Source organism: Coregonus lavaretus, assembly GCF_964263955.1.
Source record: "Coregonus lavaretus genome assembly, contig: HAP1_SCAFFOLD_418, whole genome shotgun sequence".
Taxonomy (NCBI): Eukaryota; Metazoa; Chordata; class Actinopteri; order Salmoniformes; family Salmonidae; genus Coregonus; species Coregonus lavaretus.
Window position 1 is genome coordinate 340,743 of NW_028165663.1, and position 11,020 is coordinate 351,762.

An 11,020-nucleotide genomic window follows, 5' to 3' on the forward strand; every position below is an offset into this window, starting at 1 on the left:
ATAATCATACACTATATATACAAAAGTATGTGGACACCCCTTCACATTAGTGGATTCGGCTATTTCAGCCACACCCGTTGCTGACAGATGCATCAAATCGAGCACACCGCCATGCAATCTCCAAAGACAAACATTGGCAGTAGAATGGCCTTACTGAAGAGCTCAGTGACTTTCAACATGGCACCGTCATAGGATGCCTCCTTTCCAACAAGTCAGTTCGTCAAATTTCCGCCCTGCTAGAGCTGCCCCGGTCAACTGTAAGTGCTGTTATTGTGAAGTGGAAATGTCTAGGAGCTGCGAAGTGGTTGGCCACACAAGCTCACAGAACTGGACCGCTGAGTGCTGAAGCGCATAGCGTGTAAAAATCGCCTGTCCTCAGTTGCAACACTTACTACCGAGTTGCAAACTGTCTCTGGAAGCAACGTCAGCACAATAACAGTTTGTCCGGAGCTTCATGAAATGGGTTTCCATGGCCGAGCAGCTGCACACAAGCCTAAGATCACCATGCGCAATGCCAAGCGTCGGCTGGAGTGGTGTAAAGCTCGCCGCCATTGGACCCTGGAGCAGTGGAAACGCGTTTTTTTTATTTTTTTTTTATTTCACCTTTATTTAACCAGGTAAGCCAGTTGAGAACAGGTTCTCATTTACAACTGCGACCTGGCCAAGATAAAGCATAGTAGTGCAATAAAACAACAACACAGAGTTACATATGGGGTAAAAAAACATAAAGTCAGAAATACAATAGAAAATATATATACAGTGTGTGCAAATGTAGCAAGTTATGGAGGTAAGGCAATAAATAGGCTATAGTGCAGAATAATTACAATAGTATTAACACTGGAATGCTAGATGTGCAAGAGATTATGTGCAAATAGAGATACTGGGGTGCAAATTAGCAAAATAAATAACAATATGGGGATGAGGTAGTTGGGTGGGCTAATTTCAGATGGGCTGTGTACAGGTGCAGTGATCGGTAAGGTGCTCTGACAACTGATGCTTAAAGTTATTGAGGGAGATAAGAGTCTCCAGCTTCAGAGATTTTTGCAATTCGTTCCAGTCATTGGCAGCAGAGAACTGGAAGGAATGGCGGCCAAAGGAGGTGTTGGCTTTGGGAATGACCAGTGAGATATACCTGCTGGAGCGCAGACTACGGGTGGGTGCTGCTATGGTGACCAATGAGCTAAGATAAGGCGGGGATTTGCCTAGCAGTGATTTATAGATGGCCTGGAGCCAGTGGGTTTGACGACGAACATGTAGTGAGGACCAGCCAACAAGAGCGTACAGGTCACAGTGGTGGGTAGTGTATGGGGCTTTGGAGACAAAACGGATGGCACTGTGATAGACTACATCCAATTTGCTGAGTAGAGTGTTGGAGGCTATTTTGTAAATGACATCGCCGAAGTCAAGGATCGGTAGGATAGTCAGTTTTACGAGGGCATGTTTGGCAGCATGAGTGAAGGAGGCTTTGTTGCGAAATAGGAAGCCGATTCTAGATTTAACTTTGGATTGGAGATTCTTTATGTGAGTCTGGAAGTTGAGTTTACAGTCTAACCAGACACCTAGGTATTTGTAGTTGGCCACATACTCTAGGTCAGACCCGTCGAGAGTGGTGATTCTAGTCGGGTGGGCGGGTGCCAGCAGCGTTCGATTGAAAAGCATGCATTTAGTTTTACTAGTGTTTAAGAGCAGTTGGAGGCTACTGAAGGATTGTTGTATGGCATTGAAGCTCGTTTGGAGGTTTGTTAACACAGTGTCCAATGAAGGGCCAGATGTATACAAAATGGTGTCGTCTGCGTAGAGGTGGATCTGAGAGTCACCAGCAGCAAGAGCGACATCATTGATATACACGGAGAAAAGTGTCGGCCCAAGAATTGAACCCTGTGGCACCCCCATAGAGACTGCCATAGGTCCAGACAACAGGCCCTCCGATTTGACACACTGAACTCTATCTGAGAAGTAGTTGGTGAACCAGGCGAGGCAGTCATTTGAGAAACCAAGGCTATTTAGTCTGCCAATAAGAATGCGGTGGTAGACAGAGTCGAAAGCCTTGGCCAGGTCGATGAAGACGGCTGCACAGTACTGTCTATTATCAATCGCGGTTATAATATCGTTTAGGACCTTGAGCGTGGCTGAAGTGCACCCGTGACCAGCTCGGAAACCGGATTGCATAGCGGAGAAGGTACGGTGGTATTCGAAATGGTCAATTATCTGTTTGTTAACTTGGCTTTCGAATACTTTCGAAAGGCAGGGCAGGATGGATATAGGTCTGTAGCAATTTGGATCTAGAGTGTCACCCCCTTTGAAGAGGGGGATGACCGCGGCAGCTTTCCAATCTCTGGGGATCTCAGACGTTATGAAAGAGAGGTTGAACAGACTAGTAATAGGGGTAGCGACAATTTCGGCGGCTAGTTTTAGAAAGAAAGGGTCCAGATTGTCTAGCCCAGCTGATTTGTAGGGGTCCAGATTTTGCAGCGCTTTCAAAACATCAGCTGTCTGAATTTGTGTGAAGGAGAAGCGGGGGGGGCATGGGCAAGTTGCAGCAGAGGGTGCAGAGTTGGTGGCCGGGTTAGTGGTAGCCAGATGGAAAGCATGGCCAGCTGTAGCAAAATGCTTGTTGAAATTCTCGATTATTGTAGATTTATCGGTGGTGATAGTGTTTCCTAGCCTCAGTGCAGTGGGCAGCTGGGAGGAAGTGCTCTTATTCTCCATGGACTTTACAGTGTCCCAAAACTTTTTGGAGTTAGTGCTACAGGATGCAAATTTCTGTTTGAAAAAGTTAGCCTTTGCTTTCCTGACTGCTTGTGTATATTGGTTCCTAACTTCCCTGAAAAGTTGCATATCGCGGGGGCTATTTGATGCTAATGCTGTACGCCACAGGATGTTTTTGTGCTGGTCAAGGGCAGTCAAGTCTGAGGAGAACCAGGGGCTATATCGGTTCTTAGTTCTGTATTTTTTGAATGGGGCATGTTTATTTAAGATTGAGAGGAAATTACTTTTAAGGAACAACCAGGCATCCTCTACTGACGGAATGAGATCTATATCCATCCAGGATACCTGGGCCAGGTCAATTAGGAAGGCCTCCTCGCTAAAGTGTTTTAGGGAGCGTTTGACAGTGATGAGGGGTGGTCGTTTGACCGCGGACCCGTTACGGACGCAGGCAATAAGGCAGTGATCGCTGAGATCCTGGTTGAAGACAGCTGAGGTGTATTTAGAGGGTATGTTAGTCAGGATGATATCTATGAGGGTACCCATGTTTACAGATTTAGGGTTGTACCTGGTAGGTTCGTTGATAATTTGCGTGAGGTTGAGGGCATCTAGCTTGGATTGTAGGATGGCTGGGGTATTAAGCATATCCCAATTTAGGTCACCAAGCAGTACAAACTCTGAGGATAAATGGGGGGCAATCAATTCACATATGGTGTCCAGGGCACAGCTGGGGGCTGAGGGGGGTCTGTAGCAAGCGGCAACAGTGAGAGACTTATTTCTGGAAAGGTGGATTTTTAGAAGTAGAAGCTCAAACTGTTTGGGCACAGACCTGGATAGTATGATAGAGCTCTGCAGGCTATCTCTACAGTAGATCTATCTAGACGGAAAATGTTATAGTTGGGGATGGAAATTTCAGAATTTTTGGTGGCCTTCCTGAGCCAGGATTCAGACACTGCTAGAACATCAGGGTTGGCAGAGTGTGCTAACGCAGTGAATAACTCAAACTTAGGAAGTAGACTTCTGATATTTATGTGCAAGAAACCAAGACTTTTGCGATTACAGAAGTCATCAAATGATAGCGCCTGGGGAGTAGGAGTGATACTGAGGACTGCAGGGCCTGGGTTAGCCTCTACATCACCAGAGGAACAGAGGAGGACTAGAATAAGGATACGGCTAAAGGCTTTAAGAACTGGTCTTCTAGTGCGTTGGGTACATAGAATAAAGGGGGCAGATTTCCGGGTGTTATAGAAAAGATTCAGGGCATTATGTACAGACAAGGATATGGAAGGATATGAGTAAAGTGGCGGTAACCCTTAGCGTTGGGTAACAATGAAAGAGATAGCATCGCTAGAGTCATCAATTGAGTCGGTCTCCGCGTGTATAGGGGGAGGTGCAAAGGAGCTATCTAATGCAGGTTTAGCTAGGCTGGGGGGGTCTACAGTGATATAGTACAATTAGAAATAACCGAAACAACAATAAACTAACCATGTTTGGGCTGAGGCTAAACATAAACAGGATGTAGTACCGTAAAAAGGAACAGTCCAGCAGATATCAGCTGTATAGCTGAGTTATCATAAGGTCCGGTGGTGAAGCACTAGTAAGAGGTCACGGCTAGCGGGCCGGGGCTAGCAGATGGATGGAATCTTCCTGGTTAACGTCGTAACCACATCAGACGATTTCGTCCGCAGACCAGTCGTGTAGGATCGGCGGGGCTCCGTGTCAACACTAGGTGGTCCCGTCCGGTTGACAGAGAGGTAGATAGCCGGGAGATGGGCGATGGGCCTAGCTCAGGATGATTTGATTAGCCAGACCACAGCGTCCGTTTTGTTGTAGCTGGCTGGTGGTAGCTAGCTGGTAGCGATGAAATCCGGAGTTAAAGGTCCAGTGATTCTCTGGAGTGATGAATCACACTTCACCATCTGGCAGTCCGACTGACGAATCTGGGTTTGGCGGATGCCAGGAGAACGCTACCTGCCGCAATGCATAGTGCCAACTGTAAAGTTTGGTGGAGGAGGAATAATGGTCTAGGGCTGTTTTTCATGGTTCGGCCTAGGCCCTTTAGTTCCAGTGAAGGGAAATCTTAATGCTACAGCATACAATGACATTCTAGACGATTCTGTGTTTCCAACTTTGTGGCAACAGTTTCAAATCAAATCAAATTGTATTGGTCACATATACATATTTAACAGATGTTAGTGCGAGTGAATGCTTGTGTTCCTATCTCCAACAGTGCAGTAGTATCTAACAATTCACAACAATACACACACATCTAAAATAATGGAATAAAGAAATATATAAATATTAGGACGAGCCCTTTCCTGTTTCAGCATGACAATGCCCCCGTGCACAAAGCAAGGTCCATACAGAAATGGGTTGTCAAGATCAGTGTGGAAGAACTTGACTGGCCTGCACAGAGCCCTGACCTCAACTCCATCGAACACCTTTGGGATGAATTGGGAACGCAGACTGCGAGCCAGGGCTAATCGCCCAACATCAGTGCCCGACCTCACTAATGCTCTTGTTGCTGAATGGAAGCAAGTCCCCGCAGCAATGTTCCAACATCTAGTGGAAAGCCTTCCCAGAAGAGTGGAGGCTGTTATAGCAGCAAAGGGGGGGGACCAACTCCATATTAATGTCCATGATTTTGGAATGAGATGTTCTTCTGGCTGAAATTAAGCAAGTCCCATTAGGGTTTAATATTTTCCCGGTATTTTACAAATGTTCCGAGAATAAATCACTTTTCCCGCCAAAACCGGAAGGGTCATTCAAAGCATATAAATCGGCCAATGTCTGGATTTGATTAGAGCTTTATCCAATACAATGTACAGTGGGGGAAAAAAGTATTTAGTCAGCCACCAATTGTGCAAGTTCTCCCACTTAAAAAGATGAGAGAGGCCTGTAATTTTCATCATAGGTACACGTCAACTATGACAGACAAAATGAGAAAAAAAATTCCAGAAAATCACATTGTAGGATTTTTAATGAATTTATTTGCAAATTATGGTGGAAAATAAGTATTTGGTCAATAACAAAAGTTTCTCAATACTTTGTTATATACCCTTTGTTGGCAATGACACAGGTCAAACGTTTTCTGTAAGTCTTCACAAGGTTTTCACACACTGTTGCTGGTATTTTGGCCCATTCCTCCATGCAGATCTCCTCTAGAGCAGTGATGTTTTGGGGCCGTCGCTGGGCAACACAGACTTTCAACTCCCTCCAAAGATTTTCTATGGGGTTGAGATCTGGAGACTGGCTAGGCCACTCCAGGACCTTGAAATGCTTCTTACGAAGCCATTCCTTCGTTGCCCGGGCGGTGTGTTTGGGATCATTGTCATGCTGAAAGACCCAGCCACGTTTCATCTTCAATGCCCTTGCTGATGGAAGGAGGTTTTCACTCAAAATCTCACGATACATGGCCCCATTCATTCTTTCCTTTACACGGATCAGTCGTCCTGGTCCCTTTGCAGAAAAACAGCCCCAAAGCATGATGTTTCCACCCCCATGCTTCACAGTAGGTATGGTGTTCTTTGGATGCAACTCAGCATTCTTTGTCCTCCAAACACGACGAGTTTAGTTTTTACCAAAAAGTTCTATTTTGGTTTCATCTGACCATATGACATTCTCCCAATCCTCTTCTGGATCATCCAAATGCACTCTAGCAAACTTCAGACGGGCCTGGACATGTACTGGCTTAAGCAGGGGGACACGTCTGTCACTGCAGGATTTGAGTCCCTGGCGGCGTAGTGTGTTACTGATGGTAGGCTTTGTTACTTTGGTCCCAGCTCTCTGCAGGTCATTCACTAGGTCCCCCCGTGTGGTTCTGGGAATTTTGCTCACCGTTCTTGTGATCATTTTGACCCTACGGGGTGAGATCTTGCGTGGAGCCCCAGATCGAGGGAGATTATCAGTGGTCTTGTATGTCTTCCATTTCCTAATAATTGCTCCCACAGTTGATTTCTTCAAACCAAGCTGCTTACCTTTTGCAGATTCAGTCTTCCCAGCCTGGTGCAGGTCTACAATTTTGTTTCTGGTGTCCTTTGACAGCTCTTTGGTCTTGGCCATAGTGGAGTTTGGAGTGTGACTGTTTGAGGTTGTGGACAGGTGTCTTTTATACTGATAACAAGTTCAAACAGGTGCCATTAATACAGGTAACGAGTGGAGGACAGAGGAGCCTCTTAAAGAAGAAGTTACAGGTCTGTGAGAGCCAGAAATCTTGCTTGTTTGTAGGTGACCAAATACTTATTTTCCACCATAATTTGCAAATAAATTCATAAAAAATCCTACAATATGATTTTCTGGATTTCTTGATGATGAAAATTACAGGCCTCTCTCATCTTTTTAAGTGGGAGAACTTGCACAATTGGTGGCTGACTAAATACTTTTTCCCCCACTGTATATACCTAGTAGTCTTTCTCTCTCTATTGTTGCTTCATACCTTCATCGCTTTCAACAGTTACATTAAATACGTTTAGTTGTCCTGATCTTCATCTTTCTAATGACATCCTTGAGTATTATAGGACTAGAATGAGATGCAGAAGGTTTCTCTTCACGGAGATTGATTGGTTCTGGGTCTGGATAAATAACTGCTATAGTCTACCACCATCACGCGCTCGCTCTTCTTTCAAACTACCGGTGAGTTCTATTGGTCTGCTGCATTTAACATTCAGCAAACAAGAGCTTGCGTAACCTATTGGGATAAGAAATGCTAAAAAAAAATGATGTCCAGAAATCTATTCTAGTCTATCTTTTCCTGCATGGGACTCCAAGAGCTAAGGAGTCAAACAAGTTGTTTCCATGTGTTTGGTACCATTCCATTGATTCCATTCCAGCCAATAGAATGAGCCCATCCTCCTATAGCTCCTCCCCACCAGCCTCCTCTGGTGTGCGTGTATGTGTGCAGGCCTGCGGGGTCGGGGAAGAGTTGGGTTCCTCCTATAGCTCCTCCCCACCAGCCTCCTCTGCGGGGTCAGGGAAGAGTTGGGTTTTGTGGTTCTGATGAAGACCGATGCGGTTCAGCAGCTTCCTCTTCCCCCTCCACTGCAGACACATCCCACCACCCTCACATGAAATGTCTCTCCCACGGATCACGGACCACGGACCACGGATCACGGATCACGGACCACGGACCACGGACCACGGATCACGGATCACGGACCACGGATCAAGGACCACGGATCACGGACCACGTACCACGGATCACGGACCACGTACCACGGATCACGGACCACGGACCACGGATCACGGATCACGGACCACGGATCACGGATCATGGACCACGGACCACGGATCACGGATCACGGACCACGGATCACGGACCACGGACGGCGAGTTTCTACGATGACGATGAAGACAATGACCGACACACACACACACATCACATGACCAATTCAGTTTGAGTTTTAGTTTATTTATTCTTGCTCACAGATAAAACTGAAGAAATGCAGAATTTACATGACTAATAATTGCAAAACCCTCATTTAAAAATCCATAACACATAATACGTGACAGAAATAGAGTACAGAACACTTGAAACATTACAGGACATTTTTCATGACGGAAATTGAAATGTTAAAATGTGATTGTAAAAAATATAATTTTTGGGAAAACCATTTAAGAGCTAGAGTTATTATACAGTCGGACAGCAGTGGGTAGAGTGGCGTTTCGCAGGCGGTTCGTACAGGACAGTTATACAGGACAGTTATACAGGACAGTTTTACAGGACAGTTTTACAGGACAGTTTGTGGCTGCTTCTCAGGAGCCTGGTGGTGCAGTTACCTCTGTTTGGAGGGAGCAGGTCATTCAGTGGATGGTCAAGAGTGTGCATGTCCTTCACCAGGTGCACTGCAGCCCTGTTCTCGCCCGCTCTGCAGTGACGGGAGCTGTGGTTGGACTGGTCCACCTCTGGAGATGATCCTCAACGCCCTCCTCTGCACCCTGTCATTCAACTAACAGCAGTCCACTGTATTCCAGACAAGGCCTGACCAGTGTAGTTTATACTGTGACCAGATCTTCAGTGGGTAGGCCATTTCTAGCAAGAACAGTCAAAAAAAGTGCAGGCGTTTTGAGGCCTTCCTCACTGACTGCTCCACGTGTGTCACCACTGAGGTTAGAGTCTAGATGAAAACCAAGATACTTGGTCGTGGTTACCACTGGTACTTCCTGTCCTCCTAGGATTAGTGGTGCAGGTTGTGGACGGTCTCTAGAAAAACATATCCCAATTTCCACAGACTTTTTCCCCATTCAGGAGCATGTTGTTAGATGTGGCCCACTCTTCCAGCTGCTCTGCCTCCAAGCCCATGGAAGTGTCCTGTTGGATGCTGGTTAACGGTACGGTCTGCCTCCAAGCCCATGGAAGTGTCCTGTTGGATGCTGGTTAATGGTACGGCTCAGGTCAGCCCTACATCGTCTGCATACCCAGTGTCCAGAGTGTCACTGAAGACAACTTTTTCGGGTGGACATGTGAAGGAGAAACATATATGGTGAAACTACTCCCCCTTGTGGCGGTAGCAGCGCTGCACTTTGGGAGGTAGTCATACTGATTCGTGCATTCAGATAGAACTGTTGGCAGGAGTTTTTTATTTTTTATGATGAAGCTCTCCTGGGTTTTTCCAAGGCATGAAGTTAGAGAGATGGGCCTCCGGTCACTCGTTGTACCTGGGTTTGACATTTCTTTAGGTACGGGACACGCATTGGCAGTCTTCCAGGTCAGCAGGAACAGTCCCCCCTGCCAGTCGGACGTGTTAACAATGTGTGTGATGACAGGGGCTAGATCTTCTGCTCTTTTAGTAGCCAGGCTGGAATGCCATCAGGCCCACACGCTTTACGTGGGCTGAGTCTGGTCAGAGCTTGCTTTAACTGGCCAATGCTGCACAGCTCAACCTGCCTTGTAGACACGGGCAGGGGGAAGATGGCAAGAGGTGTGGTGCTTGTCCATGCCTCAGCAAAGAAGCCATTCAAAACATCAGCTACGTCGTCGTCTTCAGTTCCCTCGACCTGTATTCTCCCTCCTGATGTTTTCTTTGGTCCCAGTCCTTTGTTAATGAAGTCTCACCATTCCTCAGGGTTTTTCGTCTTTAGGTCCTGGATTTCAGTTTTGTAGTAGCTTGCCTTTGCTTCCTTGATAAGCATCTTCTGTCTTTTCCTGATTCAGCCTTTATTTGTTCAGTCATCCACTGTTGTTGTTTTCTTATTTCTTATTGACATGCATACATCAAGTGCAGTTTGAATGCAGGAGTTGAACGTCTCCACCTTTGCATCGATGCTCTCCACCTCATATATGGCAGACTAGTCAGTACAGGCCATACATCATGCCAAGGCCTCCTTTCTGTTCTGGGTTACCAGACGTCCTTTTTTCCCACAGCACCTCGCTTCTCCCTCCTGATGTTGTGTTTGGGGAGAACAGCAGACATTTGTGATCACTGGATCCGAGAGGAGCAAGTTCAGTTGGGGTGTTTTAGTGATTCTTCAGATTTGTAATGATCAGATCTAGGATGGAGTCCCCTCTGGTCTTGTCTTTGACCACTTGTTTCATGTCTGGATGGGAGTTTGTCAGCATGTTGATGGGCAGGTGATTAAAGTCTCCACACAGGATGAGACCCATTTTGCGAGAGGACATCCTGATTCACGTGAGCGATTTTGTTTTCGATGTATTTTAGGTCTGTTACCTCCTATTGTCAGTATTTTCCTCCGTCTGTCCTTACCAGCCGTAGTCCATCTCACCCGGGCTTCTTGCGCGCATTATCCCGAAGCACTGAAGTTTGTCTCGGATATGCGGTGCCAGTGGAGGTGCATGTTTTTTTTTTGTAAATCCGTGGAAAATGTGATGAGTATTCCACAACGTTTATACAATCCATCGTTATCAAAGCCGTGCTTAATCCGTTAAAAGAGTAAGGAAAAGTATGCAGTGCAATAAAAACCCTATAAAAAAAAAACATTTCCAACATTGTAACTGTCGAGCGGCTGCCTGGAAGCGCCACCATACATAATCCAGGGGATAAGAGGGTTTAAAAAAAAGAGATATCCTACGACCCCTGACATGACCCCTGACCCTACTGTCCTATGACCCCTGACCCTACTGTCCTATGACCCCTGACCCTACGACCCCTGACACACACATCTCAGTCCCTGTTTTAAGGTTATAATGTGGCCTACGGCTCTCTGTGTTTGTACAGTCAGATGAAATAGCACTTTGTTTTTGTACATTTGCATGTATTGTTTGCATTTGATACTTGTTAAAAAAAAATTAAAATAAAATACTGACTTGTTTTCGAACATTTTGCAATTCTTCCTGACAGACAACACAATATAAATTATT